At 39.7% G+C, this 20,595-nt stretch overlaps 1 protein-coding gene across 1 annotated transcript in view; it reads left to right on the top strand.

The window, feature by feature from the left end:
• The first annotated feature begins 6,712 nt into the window (after positions 1-6,712).
• HTR1E (5-hydroxytryptamine receptor 1E) overlaps positions 6,713-20,595 on the top strand; it is a 90,982-nt gene continuing 77,099 nt past the window's right edge. Inside the window, exon 1 of the mRNA XM_069065101.1 lies at positions 6,713-7,165. The gene's annotated coding sequence lies outside the window, so the exon portion shown is untranslated. The remainder of the gene's footprint in view (positions 7,166-20,595) is intronic.

A 20,595-nucleotide genomic window follows, 5' to 3' on the forward strand; every position in this document is an offset into this window, starting at 1 on the left:
GACCATAGATAATCAAAATTTTAAATATCACAATTACTAACTCACTAGAACTACAATTATTTATTAATCAACTAACAGGAATCAATAGGTTCACTGTTTGAACCTATGTTCTGAATTCTAACTATTTAAACTGATATGCCTAGATTCATAGCTTCACTCCTAGAATGCATGAAAACTGTTTTATCCTTAGGGATAAAATGTATCCCCATATTCTAGTTTAGTGATTAATTAATATTGACAAATACTAGAGTTTATCTAGTGCTCTACCAATTATAAAGTACCTTACACATCTTATTTGAGTAATAGCTATGTGGAAGAGATGGGTCTCTCTGTTTCTCTCTCTGTCTCTGTCTATCTCTGTGTGTGTCTCTGCCTCTGTCTCTCTGTGTCTGTCTCTGTGTCTCTGTCTCTCTCTCTCTGTCTCTCTGTCTCTCTGTCTCTGTCTCTGTCTCTCTCTCTGTCTCTCTCTCTCTGTCTCTCTCTCTCTCTCTCTCTCTCTCTCTCTCTCTCTCTCTCTCTCTGTCTCTCTGTCTCTCTTTCTCTCATTGGAGCATTTCCCTGAGGTTCTTAATCATTTTCACCACCCCCTCTACCTATGTGATAGGAAACTATAGAAAAATATAACTATTTTTTGAGTCTACTTTATCTATTTTCTACCATGAATTTGCTTCCTCGCCAATAAACAATTTTTTAACCCTGAAAATGAGGTTTCAATTGTTTCCCCAGAAAGTGGCACATGGAGTAAACATGGAACATTTGAGAAGTTATGGCATAGTGCTTGGCACAAATAGTCATTTCATAAATGCTTGTTGGTTGGTTGACCACTATTGCCTTTGAATTTCCATTGAATTTCCATGCAGGCATATACATATTTTATGCCTTGCATCAGTAGTTACCTCATTCCATTATCTTTTCTCTTTTTTCCCTCTCTCCCTCCCTTCCTTCCTTTCCTCCTTTCTTTTCTTCCTTCTTTCTCTCTTTCTTTCCTTCTTTCTTTCTTCAATGAAATCACAGCTCTAATTGGGGGGAAAATTCAATATGATTCAGCACTGTGATGTAACAAACAAACCAAAAAAAAATGCATTGAATCCTGGCTGCATTTTTTTAAAAAGACATAGCATTCAGGGCAAGGGAGATGGTAATCCTATTGCTTCTGCCTTAGTCAGGCCACATCTGGAGTTTGGGGTTTTTTTGTTCTATTCTGGGGGCCACATTTAGTAAGGATATTGATTAGGGAGGAGGAAAATAAGCATTTATATAGTGCTGGTCAGGCACTGTGCTTAATCTTCTGACAAACATCTATTTTATCTTCACAAATATCCTATTACATAAGTACTAATATTATTCCCATTTGATAGTTGAGGAAACTGAGGCAAACAAAGGTAAGTGACTTGCCCATGGTCACATAGCTATTAAGTATCTGAGGCTGAATTTGAATTCAGTTCTTCCTGACTCCAGGCTTGGCACTCTAACCTAACTATAGAATGTCCAGAGGAGGGTAACCACAAGATGATGGTAACCCAAAAGAATGATGATTGTTTGTAGGGAATGGGGATATTTAGTGTAAGGGTGGGGGGAGAGATAGAACAGCATTTATTAAGAGCTTATTATGTGCCAGGCAAAGCTTATTATATGACAAGTGCAAGGAAATGAAAAACATGATCTCTGCCCTCAAGTAGCTCACAGTGTAATGGGGGAAGAAATGTGTGATTATCCAAGAAGAAAAGAAGAGATGGTAGAGAAAAGAAGAGAAGATAAAGCTTTATGGAACACCTTTAGAGTTGGAAAGACAATGAACCAAGACAATGAACCAAGAAAAGAGATTGGGAAGAGCAATCAAAGAGGTAGAAAGATAGCAGAGACATAGAAGCTAAAAGAGGGTATCCAGAAGGAGCAATTTGTCAACAGTATTTGCTGCTGCAGAAAAGTCAAGGTGTATGAGGACAGAGAAAAGACCAATGAATCCAATAATGAAAAGAAACTAGAGAGAACAGTTTCAGAAGCCTGGTGGAGATTGTACACCAGACAACAGGAATGAGCTGATGGGGAAAAAGCAGAGGCAGTAAAGTTTTTCATTGAAGAGAAGGAAATACACAGGCCAGTATCAGGGAGATAATGGGGGAAATGCAAGGCTGCATGCTTTTTGTATGATTGTTTTGTGTTGTCTTGAGGATGACACATGAGCATATTTGCAGGCAACAGCATACGAATCAGCAGTTAGGAAGAGATTAAAGGAGAGAGAAAAAGCAATGGAATGATTCATGTGGTACTCTCCAAGAGGAGATAGGAAGGAATTATTAAAGGGGTTAACTTTGGCTAGAAGGAGAATCACCTCATCCCTTGGGAATGAAGGAAAGAAAGAGGATGGGTAAGGACATAGAAAGGTTTTAAGTGCAGAGAGAACTGAAAAAATGAATGACTGATAGCCTATCTTTTCAGTAAAGTAGTCAATGAGGTCATCTATTGAAGGGAAAAAATGGCTTTAGAGTAGAGTTGGGGGCTTGAGGAAAGAGGAGAAGGTTTGGAACAGTAGTTGTCAGGGATATTATAGACTATATTATAGACTAGGTGACTGTGAAGTAGGGAAAGGCCAATTAAGGTTAAATAGCATGAATCTGTAGAGGACCCAGTCAGAACAGTTTCTTGACTTCCTCCACCAATGTTTGAAGTAGCAATGTGCTGTATAGATATAGATGATATAGATGCATGCACATAATTATAATAATAAATAATTTTTATTATTTTGTTATAATAAGTAATAAATAATTATGAAATTATAAAATAAATATATAAAATAATATATAAAATTATGTTTATATATTATGTATAATAAATATAATATATGATTATTGTATTTTATATGTATATTAACAGTGCAGGAAGAGCAGGAAAATAAGGAGCTAAGGAATTCAAAGAAAATAATGCCATGTTGAAGTGATTACCTATGAGTTTAGTACAAAAAAGAGAGGGAAGTGAATCTGGTACATGGATCAACTGAAAGAACAGAAATGAAGGCTCAGATGCCTCAAAGAGCAGTTTCATGAGGAATGAAGCAGAGGAAAAGACAGAGAAGAGTTCATGGGAGGTTTTGATCAATTCCGAATCTTGAAGGTGGAAAGGGGGTGAAGATGAGGTCTAAGGTGGGACTATCCTTATAGATACCTGTGAAAGAATGCAGATATATATCATAAGGCTTGAGGACATTGGAAACCAAGTCTCTAGAAGAGTTGTCAATGTGAATATCAAAATCACCAAAGAGGGGTCAGAGAGTGGGGTAAAGAGTAAGATGGTGAACAAGATGGGAGAAGGATTGGAAGGCTGGTAGATAGGGTGATATAATGAGATAGCATGGACTCTTCTTATTTGAGAAAGAGAAGTTGCTGAGTGATGATGACAGAAAAAATTTAGAAGTGGAAGTGGGTCACAAACAGTCTGCCTATTTTTCTTCCTGGCCCATGGACAAGAAAGTACATAAGAGAAGGAATGTCCAGCATTAAAGAGAGATGAAGTAAAAGATGAGATATCTTAAGAGGAAAGGCAAGCCTCATTGTAATAGAAAAGACAACATGGTACCATGAGAATAGGTCACATGACCTGGATTCAAATCCCACCTCTGATTCCATCTGTATAACCTTGGTTAAATCACTTAGCATCTGAGGGCCAGTTTCCACTATAAAATATGGGGCTTCAAATTAATGGCATCTAAGACTTCTTCTGGCTCAAAATTAATGATCCTATGAAAGTAGTGCAAAAGGAAAAGCTCAAGATCATGAAGAAGAATTCAATCATAGATTAGGGATTTTAGATGGCACAGTGGCAGGGTTAGGTAAAAGAGAACTAGGCAGAGAAGTAGAGCTGAAGTAGTTAGAGATGAGAGGATGAGAAGTAGAATCAGGGGTATGAGATCTTTCTGTAGGCAGGCCATGATTCTGCATCTCAGGGACTAGAGAAGAAAATTGCTTTTTGATAGTCAGAGCAGGGTGAATACAAAAATCTTGCCCCAAGTTTCTAATTAGAATGTTTGAATCATAAACCTTTTGCTGAGAACCATCTTCCAGGTGACTGAGGCCTCTGAGATAATGTTGATATTTGAAAGAAGCAAAAACCTCATTTTAGGCAAAATTTCTACCTCCTCTGGCAAGCCATCTACTAACCAGTAACAAAATTACTTTCCTTCAATATCCTTTTCTCTTTCTTCCCTAGTTATCAAAGTATTAAAAAAGCCAAAAACATGGTGGAGGGAGGAAGAAAGGGGATTATGAAAACACATTCAAATGACAATGATAACCCACAAATTGGATAATTAATCTCCAAATAATTAGTTGCCTTTACTTCAAAACTGGTAAACTATTTAATTAAAATTACATAACCCAGAAGATAACAGATAGTTTGGACAAGGTCATACTCCTCTGAACTTGAGTCCCCCGAAATGACCTTCATGATCCTCCTTAATAACAAAGCTTATTCTTGTGGAAACTTCCTTTGAGGTAACCACCAGTGCCTGGCCCATAGTAGGCACTTAATAAATGTTTATTGGTTGGTTGAATTACTAAAGTAGGCCAATTTCTCAGGGACATGATGCATAACATCTTCCTATTTCCTCTGTCTCCTTGGTAAAGTACTTTTACCTCCTTATACAGTTTCATTATTTCCAAACTGTGTAAACTGTTCTCTCTTTTTGAATACTGGCCCTAAATAAACCACAGCATCCTTCTTTCCAAGATGAATTAGAACATCACCCTTGTTCTATCCATTCCGAGTCTAGGTTTTATGAACTGGGGCCAGAAACAGATCCTTCTATACATATGGGGGGGTAGCTTTTTCTATGTTTCCTGTGGCAACTTTTCAGTTATATTGCTGGTCTGTCCTATTTCCTTAGAGCACAAAATGAAACTAAAAGAAGCAACTCAGAGCCCAAGGACTGGAATAATTCCTCTTTTTTGCCTCATTTAACTGTACTTTCACTCACACAGATCTTTTGCATCCACAGAGCACCTGCTAATTTCAAGAGGCACTCATGAAGCCTAGGAGATGGAGAACTGGCCCACTGGCATAATTTTTCCTGTTGTATTACTGTTATTAAAGAAATATGAATTTCTGCTTTGGAATTAACAAGCTGTAAGGCTTCTTCCTTAAAAATACAGCTGAACATAATGCTGTTCTTGAGTGTGGTAAATAGTTTGGCATCTTCTGAGTATTCTCCATTTCACAAAAGCCTCTTGGGGCTTAAATGCTTCACACTGTGGCTGCTGTACTTACTCTCACTACCCACTCCAAACCTACCTCTCCACAATAGAATAAAATAAAATAAATCCAGGTTCAAATAAATGCCAATTGCTAAGTGAAGCATCTGAATTGAAGTCTATATGAATCTATTTGGAATTCCCAGTTTCAGGACCACTGGGCTCCAGTTCAGAAATGGTGGGCTAGCTGTGACAAGTCCTTTAGTCAGATCATTTGGGGTCCTGTCAAGTGATTTTGCCACTTAACCTTGGCCTGATATGGTAACCTTTCATTCATTTCTCCAGGAGCTGTTGTAAGGAGTCATAGGTCACAGATCTGGAGTCAAAAGATATCTAAGAGGTTATCTAGTCAAATTCCTTTGTTTTACAGGTAAGGAAACTAGGCACCAATGAACAAGTGTAGAAAGCAATCTGCCCTTCTGAGAACTTTAGTTGTATAATCTCGGGCAAATCACCACCTCTCTGGGATTAGCTGTAGCTGTAAAATGGAGGGTTCCACTAGATGACCTCTCAGCTAACTTCCAGCCCTAATTCAGCCATAGAATCATTGATCTAGAGTTGAAAAGTACCTGCAAAGTCATCTCATCCAACACCCTCATTTGACAAGCCCAAGGAGATTGTGACTGCTCAAGGTCACAGGGGTTGGAAGATGGAATTAAATTTAGGTCTTCTGATTCAGGAAAATAGGCTGCCACGTGAGAATCTATTTAAATGTCTTCCCAATCTTCATTAATGACCTTTCCTACCTCCTAAGCCCCCTCTCTTAGAAAAACACACACCCCTTCTTTCCCTCACCTCCTCCATATTTATGGAAATCACCACTTTTAGCTTTGAGTTGAGCAATTTACCTCCTCCCACACAAGGGACTATGCCAGGAGCCTCTAGAAGCTGCAAAGTGTCCCTCTATTCCCTCCCCTTATGCCTCCCCTCTTTCTATTTCTCCATCCTCAGTCCTATCCTTTTTCCTCCTCTTCAGTTCTTTAACAAGAAAAAGAAAAGCATTCCTTAAGCAACCAGTTCTGAGCAATCCTCGTCTCCGCAGTCCAAAGCCAGGGTTGGAAGAGGGAGAGAGGAGGAGCCCAACTCATCCATCCCTATCTCGATCCCTAACCCTAGCCTTATCTTTACCCTTGTGGTCGATCCTATCTGCGCCCCAGCCTGCCCGCTTTAGGACTTATACAGTGGAAATCGCTGCCCTCTAGTGTCGGCACCTGGGAGCCCAGGAGGTCGCGCACCGCTCAAGAGTTTGGTTTTGGGTTTGTTTGTTTGTTTTTGGGGGGGGGGGGTTTGGGGGGGGTGGGAGTCCTCCTTTTGCATCCTGAAAACTGGAGGAGCTTGAGTAACCCCGAAGTCCAGAACCCCCGTTCTCTTCCACCCTCTTTTGGGACCCTCTTATTCCCTCCACCTCTTTCTCCCTTCCTAGCTGCCTGGACTGAATTGCTGCTACCTGCGAGGTGGGTTTGAAGGACTCCTCCTTTCCGCCCTCCTCCCCTTCCTTCTTCTCCTCATCCTCGCCACACTAAGAACCAAGCAGAGACTTGCAGGAGCCTAGCCCCCTGCTGCCAGGCGTGCTCCGCTCCACGCAGAGTGATCTCAGCTGGGAAGGATTGGGAAGGGTCTCTCTGTCCTCTGACTCTACCCGGGTTCCTCCCTACCCTCTAGTCCCAGGATTACTGGATTCCAGGAGCGAGACGGGAGAAGAGAAGGCTTAACATTTTCCCAGAAGAGTCGACAGGAGTTGTGAGAAGCGGAGCTTTTCTTCCTCTATCTCTTTTCAGAGAGGAGAAAAGGGGACGAAAGAGGAGAGCTGGGGCTAGCCTTCGGGAGCCCCCACTATCCCTCCCGCAGCTGGCTAAGCGCTCACCATGAAGCCAGGAGCTGGCTGAAGACACCCTGGGATTCGAAACCCTCTGGTCCGCCAGGTGAGCTGGGCGCCACTCCCCTGGGCATAGCTGCCCTTTCCCCCTGGCCCAGAGTCTGAGATTCAGGCTGCTTGCCTTCCAGGGGAAATGCTCCGTGGGGTAAAGACGATGGGGGCAATACACCGTGGAGGGGCAGGGGGAAAAGTCTCCAGTTCTCCAAAGAGCAACCAGAGCATGGTGAGGGGAAAGAACCTAGAAAGGGTGAGGAAGGGTACCCAAATGTCTGAAAAGCACTGGTCTGGAATGCGGTCAGTGTACCCAGACAGCTGTGCCATCTGCCTGGACCCTAGAATGGCATGTGTTTCTTTGTTGGCAGCTCCTCCTTAGTTACTGAACATTCAGTTTTCCTTGTGAAAGCTGAGCTAACTTTCAGTGACTAGATACATGGGTGGATGAATGGATGGGTAAATATTATAGATTAATAATGAATATACATGTAATTCAATATTTAAGCATTCATTTAAGATTTCGGTTATTTGGAATGTGTATGTTGTCTCCTTCCAAAAGGGATTTAAGGTATTTTTGCATAGAATAAAGGATGGAGGGGTCAGGAAATACACTTAGACTCAAATCTAGGAGTGATCATGGTAGCCTCCAGGACTGCAAAAGAGAAGATACAGAAATTGATCTGATTAAAAGCCCCAGACACAGGAAGAGTCTAATATCCAGTATTACATCCATGCCTCAATAAGATTTGAGGCAAGAGGATTTGACCTTGGTAGTGGAGATAACTGGGCAGAGAAGTGATGGAACTGGGTCAGAAAGAAGGCATCAGAGCAGAAGTTAAGACTGCGACTTGTCTGGGTACTGGTTAGTGACAACCAGCACTGCAGTTGAAGTAAGGCAAGCAAATGAAAAGAAGTTTGATCGGAAGTGTAGCTTGTCATTTATGACATATTTGTAATTGTATTGTTTTGTGTGTGTGTGTATGCACTTATCATACAATCATAGATTTAGAATTGGAAGGAATGTACAGACCCATTTTGAGTCCATTTTACAGATGAGGAAACTGAGGTACAGTGACATGTCACTTGCCTAAGGTTGCACTGAGACAGGATTTGGCCCCAGGTCTTCTTGACTCAAAAGCCAGTGCCTAAGTTATTAAGTCATGCTGCCACCCTGCCCTGCAATAAAAAAAAAGGGAGAAGGGGTTTATCAGTGTCATAATTATCTTTCCAAGCCTCAGTAAGTAGGTGGTTTCGTTAGTATCTATGGCCCTAAAAATGCACCACCTGGTGACCAGTGTAATGGTGAATGATGGCCCTTCTCTATCCTGGCCTTTCCCTCATTTGAGAAACACAGTCTCTTTTACCCACCTATACCTCAAGCTTTTCTGGGTTAGTAAAATCTGTCTGTTATATAGCCTTCAAAAATGGCATCACCTCTACACCATGACGGAGCACTGAAGTGGAACTAACAGGAACTTAGGTATTGAAAGACAATCCAATATTGCCGTACTTGTAAGGGACATTGCTTTCTGCATTCTAAGATGCTTTTATCTTTTCTATTGCCTGTTACCTGGTCTTCCTCATCAGAGCACTGGAGGAAATGGCCAGAATATTTAGGGGTCGGCAGCTTTCCCCAAATGACATGATTTTTTTTCACTTTCCCAACCCATTCTCACATATACATGAGTATGTGAAGTATGTGAAGGGCTACATGGAAAAAATAAATGTCATTGTATAATTTGCATAATGCTAAATATAAAGGGTCATATTTGACTCTGTTGAATCAGTGGCACCACTAATATACTTTCTTTGAATGGTGTATAAAAAGGGAAGCCCTCATATGGGTATGAATTTCTGACTACAACTTCACATATGAAGCATCTCATATAGAGAGATTGAATCATGCCATGATTATTTACAACCTTTTTCTAGAGTGATTGATTTTTCTGCTGAAATAAATATGTTCTCTCATCCTGAAAATGAAGGAGTTGTACTAGAATTCTGTGAGCCCTAAGATGCCCTGGAAGCAAATGTTTGGAATAAATGAATGAAAGCATTTTGAAATACATTTTGCAAATTTTAGAAAATGCTTGTTCTTTTCTCTTTTCTCCCTCTTATCTGAAATATACTGTCCCAAAAGTCCTACTGCAATTCTAAGCCTAAATAGGTTAAAACTGCACTAAGACTTAGAAAACCCTCTTTTTCAGACCACTGGGGTCACTGAGCTGAGAATACAAAATGAGTCCATCAGAGGGGACTCAATTTGCTTTTCCTACCTCACTTAAAGCAAATTATATTGCCTCTTTCCAAAATCAAGCTGCACCTTCAAATAGCATTCGACAACATGGAAGAGGAACAAATGTATTGACCACAAAATTATGTGTATTGCATTATCTTCAGAGATTTAAGGACAGATGAATGCAAATGTAGACAAATAACATGAGTTGTTGTACCATCATCAGTATGGGGATTGCAGCCATGGAGAAGATGCCACAGCTTTCATACCACATGCAGAGGAAACATTACATTGGAGGTAATTAAATCAGCAAATCTAAAAATTGGAAAGGACCTCAGAACTATTAGAATGGAACCTATATCCTAGCATGATTGCTTACTATGTGCGAAGTACATACTATGTGCAAAACGACCCCAGTACTAAGTGCTAGGGATACAAATAGGAAAGGAATGTCTTGCTTTCAAAGAGCTCACATTCAGATGGTGGAGGCAATTACACAGAGAAGATTTAAGCTGCAAATCAGATGAAAAGATTTCATGTTCCTTAGGATGAAATGCAAAGCAGGTAATATTTCCTATTCTTTAATGTCCCCACTGTTAAAATCGTATCTGTTTCTGATGTTCACCTATTTGACAGTGCCAAAGAATTTGGTGACAAGAGATTTCTTTTCTGGATCTTCAGTAGTTGTGGCTGTATCACCTGCAGGAATAGTTGCCAAGTCATATCTATGTGGGGGCTGTTTCCCTGGATACTGACTGTGGGGCTGGACTGGAAACAGGATCAGTGGTCTAAGGGGTACTCCAGAGCTCTTGGGTTTACCTGCCAGTGAGAGGTCGATGATCAGTAGTTGGCGTGGTTGGTATTCAAGAAAGGGGGTCCTTATTCTACAGTGATTGCTCCCCTTAATGATGGCTGCAGGGTCCAGGCAGGTAGTAGGAACTGCTATGCCCAAAATTCTTCTGTTCAGAGTCATTAAGCTTGAAAATCTTCAAGATCTTTAGTAATGAACATCTCAGTAGCCCCCAGACAAACCATTCAACTTTTAAATGACACTGTGAACAATTTTTTAGGAGCCTTTAGATAGTAAAACGAATAGAGTATTGAATCTGGAGTCAGAAAGACCTGAGTTCAAATTTTGCATCAGACATTTACAGACTGTGTGTCCCTGGAAAAGTCATTTAAATTGCTTTGCCTCAGTTTTCTCATCTGTCAGATGAGGAGGTTGATGATCTCTTAGATCTTTCCAAGTTCTAAATCTGTGATTCTGTGAGTACTACTTCTAGTGTTAGAGGACCTAAGTTCAAATCCTACATCTGATGTTTATTCCTTGTGTGACCTGAGCTTCAATTTCCTCTTCTTTAAAATAAGGGGGTTGAATTAGATGTCCCCTGAACTGCCTTCCAGCTTCAGATCTATGATCCTTTGATATTGTAAAAAGAGAATCTTGTCCAGTCCCCTGCTGTACAGTATATAAATGTCTAAACCACCCATAAGTGGTGGTTGTTCAGTTGTTTCAGTCATGTCCAACTCTTCATGGCTCCATTTGGGGTTTTCTTGGCAAAGATACTCATATGGTTTGACATATCCTTCTCCAGCTCATTTTACAGATGATGACCCTGAGGCAGACAGGGTTAAGTGACTTGCCCAGGATCACACAACTAGTAAGTGTCTGAGACTGGATCTGAACTCAGGTCTTCCTGACTCCAACTCCAGAACTGCACCACAAAATTTCAAACTTAAAAGAAATCTTATTGACCATATAATCAAAACTCTCCTTGAAAAAGCATCCCCTCTACAACATACCAGACAGAAATCTGGCCCCTGATTGAAATCATTAAACCTTACCTTTGTTATTTATTGCTTGTGTAACTCAAGACAAGTGAACAAGGAGGAAGTCAGGCTAAGTGCCTTCTAAGGTTCCTCCCAATTTTAAATCTCTGCTTTTTATCACCTCTGATTGTCATAATTCTGTTAGGAGATAACAAGACTGAACAAGCTGTTCTCCACACTTATGAAGACACTGAAGAGCACACTTATCTAAGATCACTCAGCTATATATAACATCTTAGTTTATAACAAATGTGCAGTTATATCACAATGTACACTTTTCTTAATGATTTCACAGTTTTTATTGTAAGAAATGCTAAATGAAATATGGTTGTCCTTCAGACTCGAAGAGGACTAAAATAACATCACTATGTCAGGGCCAATGCACAGTGTGTCCAACTGTAGCTGATCAGACCAATAGGAGTTTGGAAGGCTCACCACATGTCAAGCATGAGTAATCCATATGAACATTTGGAGTGGAGACGTCTCAGAATTTGCACATCTCACGTTTCTTTTGAGCTACTGAAATTCTGCTTTGCTCATAGAGCATAGTGCCTTCTGTGATGCAGTAGGAAAAAATGAAATATACACAACCAGCAAAGGCCTAGTAATAAATTCACTTTTGAAGCTTTTATTCAACCCATCAGATCTCAGTAGTTCTAATTATAGGATCAGAACACCAAACAGCATCCACTTGCACCTATGGCCTCACCACCACAATAAACTAAAAGATTAGAGGAAAAGCCCCTGATGGATCCTAAAATCCAATGCTTATGCAGCTGAATCAAATTAATAATTACCTAAGTGGTGCAGTGGATAATGTTGGACTTGGAGTCAGGCAGACCTAAATTCAAATCCTGTCTTCAGTTGTATGACCCAAGACAAGTCACTCAGTCTATCTCACCTTAGTTTCCTCATTTGTAAAATGTGGATAATAACAATACCTTCCTCAAACAATGAGTCACAAACTTTAAAGCACTATAGAATTGTTAGCTATTAATGTTATTGGTCAGACTGCAAACAGTGAGTAGATGGGACCCTAAAAGATACAGGTGTCACAGGAGTTACATGGGAGGAATTTACGAAGTCTGGCATGAAAGAAAAGTTTTACAAGGAGAAAAAAAAACTTTTGGGGGGAGAAGGAGGAATAATGATTGACAATTCAAAGAGGTAGCATCTGTGATTCTCAAACAGTTTGATTCTTTTCATGGTTCTTGACTAATGTACCCAATTAAAGTATTATAGTACATCTAAAGTTTTTTAGTTCTACAATACGACCAATAGTTTCCTAACTATTGTAAATAAAATGTCTTCCAGACTCAATCTTGTGTCCACCCTCCCACCCCCCACATCAGTGTCAGACAATTGTTAAAGGATGAACAAAGATTAAGCTCTGAATCCCTATGGATGCTATCATTATAGATATATAGACCTCTTAATGGAAGTTTCTCATCCTGTATGGAGAAAAACCAGCCATCTATTATCTCAATAGTTACTTTAATATATCATAAAGGGACAACACCTCTCCAAGGGCACCTTGTCAAACAATACTTATTCCTTAACATTTCAAATAGACTGGGTCGTACTTATACCTTTAAAATGGAAAAAAAAATTGAGACAGCTAGGTGGTGCAGTGAATAGGGCACCGGCCCTGGAGTCAGGAGGACCTGAGGTCAAATCCAGCCTCAGACACTTAACACAAAAACTAGCTTGTGACCTTGGGCAAGTCACTTAACCCCAATTGCCATCCAAAAAGAAAAAAAAATAGGAAAAAATTACATGATAACTCTATTCTGTATTTTAAAGGAATACCAAGTTGTACATAGTAGACTTGCAGTTTCATTACTAATTATCTTTTTTTTTTACTATATTATGTTATGGAAATACTTGTCTTATTCCATAAATTAAAAATAAAATAAATTAAAATTAAGCTAAATAAAATGAGGACTACCACATTGTTAAACAGTTAAGGACAGTCCTGCCTTTGTTTATACACTCAAGTACATCATCAGCAACTCTCCGTACTCTTCTATTCAGCTTGAGTCAATGATGCTTCCAGGAAAAGGCAATTTTTCTTATTTTTGGAAAAGTGCCTTTTTTAACCAGAAAGACCTACAATAAAACCAGCTACTTATTTCAGGATTTTCTGTATGTGTTTATTCTTTTTCCACTAGAGGCAAGGCATCTTCTTATGTGGAGATGATTTTAGAGAATGATTTTTTGCTCCTCTTATTAAAGTACTCTATGTCTCATAAAACAGGATGCAATGTGTATGTATACACACATATGTGCAAATATATAAATTTATGTGTGTATATTCACATATAAATATATGCACATAAATATATACCCATATACAATACACATGTATGCCTGTACACAGTACATGTGTTGCATATACCGTGTTTCCCTGATAATAAGACCTATCCTGAAAATTAGCCCTCCCCTTACTGTGTAAGATTCCTCTAAAATAAGCCCTCCCCCAAAAATAAGCCCTATTGAGATTGCTACTGTAGTGAAGGTGATCCCCTGCGCTACACGCTACATTATGGTACCCTCTGTATGCACCGTCCCCCTTCCCCAGTGATTTGCTTGCTGGCACCATTGAGAGCAGTGCCACGGAGGAGAGCTGAGGCAGGACAACATAAGCCCTCCCCTGAAAATAAGCCCTCTGGTGTTTTTCTTTCCAAAAAAATTAATGACAGTGTCTTGTTATCGGGGAAACATGGTATGCACCACCACATGGGTATGTTGTACATATATACATGTGTATATACATATATATTAATACATACACATATTATATATACATTGTGTATACACACATATGAATTTATAGGTCATAGTCATGGTACAATGGAAAGTATACTGGAGTTGGAGGACCCAGGTTCAAATCCCACCTCTGATCAATCAATCAATAAGATCACTAAGCATTTATTAATGGCTTACTATGTGCCTGGCACTGTGCTAAGCACTGGGGATACAAAAGGAGACAAAAGACCATCCCTGCCCTCAAGGAGCTCACAATCAATCCAATGAACCTTACTTCCTAGGTCTAGACAGAACTTACTGCCTAAGTGACCTGGGGCAAGTCACTTTCCCTTCCTAGGACACAGTTTCCTCATCTACGAAATTGGGGGATTTGACTCTGAGGACTGTTCTTTCCAGATGTAGATCTATGACCATATCCTCCATCCCAAATGCCCCAATTTCTGCAGAAGACTTTGCCTCCTTTACAGAGATGGAACTAATACGACTTAAACTTTTTCAACTTAACTCCCTTCTACCTTAGAATTTCTCCAAATCTTCATCTATCCTCCCCCCCCCATCTCAGAAGCCTCCCTATTTCCAGCTTTTATCCCTCATTATATCCATGAGTCTGTCCCTCCCTGCTTCTAGAACCTTGCTCACATTCATCCCTGCTTTCCCTTGGAACTGCAGTTTCTTCCACTGCAATGACTCTTTCCCTTCTAGCTATGAACATGCTCAGATGTCACCATCCTAAAAAACCCAACAACAGCTTGGACTTCTCCACTCTGTTAGCCATGTTTCCATCTGTGAATCACTTGACTGAGTCTCAGAATCCTCCACTGTAAAATGGGAATCATCATTGCACTGCCTATCTCACAGAACTGGTGTGAAGGTAGTGCTTTATAAACCTTTTATTAAAGCACTGGATACATATGCTATTGTTATTTACTATTCATTTACTTACATATTTATCTTCAAAACTTAACTTCTTGAAAAAAAATAGTCCCCACTCTCCGTCTACGCTTCCTTACCTCCCTGTTCATATCTAAACCCCATACAATCTGGTTTCCACTACTTTTCTGTGGAAACTACTATCTCAGATATCACCAGTGATCTTCTAATCACAAAATTCAGTGTTTGCTTCTCTGGTTTCTGATGCATTAGATGCTGTACAACCTTCTCCTTTATGTCTTCTCTTGGCTTCCAAGGCATCTTACTTCCCTGTTTCAGCTCAACCGTTCAGACCCATTCCTTCTTTGATTCTTTCCCTGACCCTTCACATTATTTCTGCCACCTTAAATGCTCATGTAACTTTGAGTTCTAGGATCAGCTCGCTTTTCTCTTTGTATTCACCTGCTATGTGATCATCATCATTTCCCTGGTTTCAGCTATCACCTCAGTGCAGCTGATTCTCAAATACATACAGGTAGGGGTGTGTGTGTGTGTATCCCTCATTTCTCTCTTAAGCTCTAGATCAGTGTTGCCAAATGGACCCTGGATATTTTCACATGTCATGAGAGGTACAGTGATTTTGTGGATTAAGGGAAAAAACGAAGAATAAAAATCAGATCAGTTTTTGAGTTAGGAAGATCTGAATTCAAATCCTGCCTAATAACTCAAAAATCCTAAGTCCAGACATTAACAAAAGGTCATGAGCATCTGAAACACAATATGTCCAAAACTGAACTCATCTTTCCTCTCAAAACTGACCTTCCTCCTGACTTTCCTATTCCTGCCAATAACCCCATTATCCTCCAGTCAGTTACTCATGCTTATAGCACTCTCCTTTGACTTCTCTCTCTCCCTCGTACATGTGAACAGAGAGCCAATCCAACTCTTGCCATTTCTACCACCAGAATATCTCTTGTGTCTGTCCTCTTCATGCATTAAAATTAAGTTTGGTGCCCTAGGCTACTCTCTGAATCTATAAATTTCAAAGAAGGTACCAACCAGCATTGGTAGAGAGTGTTTCTTCATATGGGAGGATAGTTATAGGTCCAGTTCATTTCCTTACTAGCTCCATGAAGGTAAGAACAATAATGCATTTTCTTATTTATGTTCCCTGAAGTGCCTAGCTCAGTGCCCGATACGTGCTAAATATTTGTTGAATGAATATTGAACAAGCAATCCGTTGAGTCTTTGAAGTTCAGAAAGCCATGGGTTAAGTGCCATGCTTTTTCCAATTTTCTTGAACTGTTGTTTGGGCTAGCTTGCTCTTTACTTCATTACAATTGCTTTCAGAAGTAGTTCTGGTTTTCACAAAAGCATCATTATCCCCTAAGAAGACATCAATGGTCCTTTGACCTTTATTCTGTCAATTTCCTCTAATAGAAGAGCTTGTCTACTTTTTACTTTTTTCCTCTTACCAATAATCTTGATCTTGCTGGGCTTTTTTTTACATCTGTGCAGAGGTGAGTATCTTCCCATGATCCCAAGATATGCTGTCAAAGGACCTTCAGATAAGTGGAATCTTAGACTAGATGATCTCCAAGGGTTCTTCCAGTTCTAAGATTCTCTAATTCTCGACAATCACACTAGTACCTTTAGGGTTTCCATATTAAAATATTATGTATTCAGAACTACAAAGCCTAACTAACTTAAGCCTTAACTACAAAAAGGTAAGGGTTGGCTATTAATAGATGTATAGGAGAAACAGAAAACAGAGTGATACTGGGACCTGAGAATGGGAGAAAGTCAGGCAAAGTTTAAAATGGAGCTAGTAGTTGAAATCAAAGATCAAAATAGAATTGTTTTTAACTGTGTGAAGGAAGAGAACACATCTTACATTAGTGGTAGAAGCAGACAGTGATTAGAGAGAGAATGTGAATTTCTCTGGAGCCAGGGGTTTGCTAAATAAACCCTAAGGAAGATTTTGTCCTAAGCAGGACAAAATTGAATTCTATCCATTGATAGAAGATTGTAATAACTGTCTCCTCTAGTCTTACTCTAATGTCTAATGGAGTGAGTGTGACCCTGGGCTCTCAAAGACTGTACCAATAGAGTACAATTACTTACAAAGCTAGAAAGGCTTCTGATACAGTACAGGCAACAGACAAGTGTTTACCATCCAAGGCCTAGCTGAACTCAAGTGAAGAAAAACTCATCAGTACCCTGAGCCCAAGGAGATGATTCTTCAGACAGAACAACCCATGAAACACACCCCCATATGTGTATATATAACTGCCTACCAATGTGTAGTTGAATTCTCATATAGCCTAGTGCTTATTAGCAGTATTTTTTACATTCAGGCAAAATTGCTCAAGTGTGTGTAGCACTCAAAAAGTGATAATGAGGCAAGGTAATATAACTAAGGGAAAAGGCGGTATCCCAAAGATTTGAGAATCAAGCCCCTTAGTGGTAGCATAGAAGGTAGGGCATTTGCAGTAAGAGCTCATCTTTCAATACAGTTTAACCTTTTTAGGACCAACCAAAATTGAATAATAAAACAAGTAGTTTTATTTGGGATTTTTAAAATGATCTTTCCTTTCAGAAACTTTCTTTCCTCTTCCCTTCCAACCCCACAAAAACTTGCCCACATAGCCTTCATTTCAGATCTGTGATCTCATTATTGTGCGTTTCTTGGGTTTAGTGGTAGCTTGGGACAAATGAATGAATGAATGAAATATTTATTAGGCACTTACTATGTACAGAGCATGATGCGAAATGCTAAGAATACAGATAGGAAAGCAAGAGAGCTCCTGTACATTTCAAAGGAAGAGACAACACATACTAAAGGTTTCACCTGCAGTCAGATGAAAGACTCCCATGCTCCTTAGGGTGCAGCATAAAGCAGATGGTTATAACTTTTCTTTAATGTCTTTATTAAATGTCACTAATCCCAGGGCTCTTGGTTTGAGGATTCTAGGCTGCCTTCATCAGAGTCTAAAAGGAAATGGTAGTTAAGGTGGTGGTGGTAGTTTGACTCACCTGGTTCATTCTGCCTCCTGTCTGTCCCTCAGGGTGCCTTTCTGCTTCAGCTATGTTGGCTTATTATGATCCTGTGTGTGGCAGCTGATTAGCTATTGGTGGAGATGACTGTGTCTTTTTCCACAGAAGTTGCTTCCCCAGATAATAGCTGTAAGGGATAGGTTAGAAGCAGAAATGGTGATATGGGAGATATTGCAACTCCCAAGGATCCTGTCTGTCTGCCTGTTGGTGGCAATTAGTCAGCATTTTGTGGTGGTGATGAGAAAGGTGGGGCCTCTTTCCACAATTATTTCTCTCCTCAATAATGGCTGGGGGACTAGGATGGAAACAGGATATGGTTTGATTGCTGGACTTGGAGTAAGGAAGACCTAAATTTAGAGACTACGTTAGACATTTTATTAAGCTATGTATCCCTGGACAAATCAGATAGCTTCTATGAGCCTTTGCATTTATGGAGGGCCTAGCTACACTATTAAATGTGAAGTTTATAAAACTTCACATAATTATCTCCATTTCCTCATTTACAAAATGGGGATTACAATGGTGCCTTCATTACAGTGTGGGTCTGAGAATCAAATGAGATGATATGTGTAAGGAACAGGGATTGGATCTAGACCTATGATTTCATTAGTATAGGATATTCCCACATGAGGAAATTCCTTCTACTAATGCTGGTTGGTACCATCTCTGCCCCTTGGACAGTTACCTAGAGCATTGAGCAGTTAAGTGGCTTTCCCAAAGTCACATAGCCTATATGCATCACGAGAAGAACTTGAACCTAGATCTTTCTTTCTGACTTCACAGAGAGTTCTTTATTCACCATATCACAGATGTAAAATGCTTTACAAATATTAAAACCTTATGTAAAATTCTTCCAATATTATTATCAATGTAGATCACAAGCCATCTATGACTTGATGTAATTCTTCTCCATGTTACCCCAAAGATTCTCTTTCAGAGGCTTGATCTAATATATCAAAAACCTTTCTTGGGGTTGTTTTCTACTCTATAGGTGCTGGTGTAGCACTTGGGCTGTACATCTCTTACCCCTTGATCTAGTCAGATGATCACCTTCCCCACATTAACCTAGATGGTATCCCAATAGGCCACTTATTATACTTGTTACACAGAGGTATAAATGACTGATAACAGCTCAAAGGGGAAGTTTTCAGAGTTGTTTGACTCTGGAACTGCTTCTGTAATCATCATTATAGCAGAGGAGTCATATGATTTACATGAACTGATGCTGAGTGAAGTGAGCAGAACCAGAAGAACATTATACACAGAACAGTACCATTGTCCAATGATCAACTCTGACTGACTTGGCTCTTCTCAGCAATACAATGATCTAACACAAGTCCAAAAGACTCCTGATGGAAAATGCTGTTCACATTCAGAGAAAGAACTATGGAATCTGACTGAAGATCAAAGCATACTCTTTTCTCTTTTTTTTGTTGTTTTTTCTTTCTCATGTTTTTTCCTTTTTGTTTTGATTCTTCTTTCACACCTGACTAATGTGGAAATATTTAATACAAGTGTACATATATGTACATATATACATATCAGATTGCTTGCCATCTTGGGGGGGAGGGGAGGGAGAAAAAATTTGGAACTCAAAATCTTATAAAAGCAAATTTTGAAAACTATCTTTACATGTAATTAGAAAAAAAATAAAATACTATTAAATGGGGAAGAAAAGCCAAGATAAAGGATAAAGACAAGAAGAGAAGATAGGCTGGCCTTGTGTCAAGAGTAGAGATGACAAGTGGATGGTGAGAGCGTTGCACTGGTACTCTCATAATGTTGGAAAGGAGAAAGTGAGGGAGGCCTCTAGAACTATGGATGGACTACCTTCGGGGAACTTTTTTAAGGACATGGGAGAGCGTCATCCAGAATGGACAGACATGGATGGATTGCCATCTGCATGGTTGAAGGGAACTATTGAGTTAGTAAAATCACATCCATTTAAGTATTTGATTAATTTCAGGTTTATAATAGACTTTTAACTATGGGTCCCAGTATGCTTTTACTGCTTTTTGAGGGAAGAGTCAGTTTGGTACCATAGGAAGGAGCATTATCCGTAGAATCAGAGGACCAGGACTGAAATCCTAGCTCAGTCACTTAAAACCAGTGACCTGTGACAAGTCACTTCAGTTCTCTGATTCTCAGTTCCCTCATCTGTATAACTTGGGAGAGTTGAACTAAATAACCTCGTTTCTAGTACTAAGTTGACACCTTAGAGATTTCCAAAAAAGAAGCAAGTTAGCTAATAATACAAAAAAAGCAATTGATCTCTATATAGTACATTTTAACTCACACAAAGGAAGGTCAAGTGAGCTAACCTCAGAAAACTAGGGGCATGGAGACTAGCAAGGAAAGAACAATCAAAGTATATTGAAATCATATTTACCCAATAGATAAGGATACAACTGAATCTTCAGAGAAGGCAGAGATATCCATTATTTAACCAGCAGAGAAGGTCTAGGCCTTTGATAAGGTAATCTTTTTTTTTTTTTTAAGCAATCGGGGTTAAGTAATTTGCTCAAGGTTACACAGCCAGTTATTTCTGGGTGTGGTGCTGAGTATCTGAGCCCGGATTTGATCCAGGTCATCCCAACACTGGAACTGGTGCTCTTACTCGCTGAGCCACCTGGCCACCCCTAAGCAATTGGGGTTAAGTAACTTGCTCAAGGTTACACGGCCAGGTGTTTCTGGATGGGTGCTAAGTGTCTGAGCCCAGG

Source organism: Petaurus breviceps, unplaced genomic scaffold (assembly GCF_028583685.1).
Source record: "Petaurus breviceps papuanus isolate PSGF00001 unplaced genomic scaffold, PetGlider_PUasm1.0 90667, whole genome shotgun sequence".
NCBI lineage: Eukaryota > Metazoa > Chordata > Mammalia > Diprotodontia > Petauridae > Petaurus > Petaurus breviceps.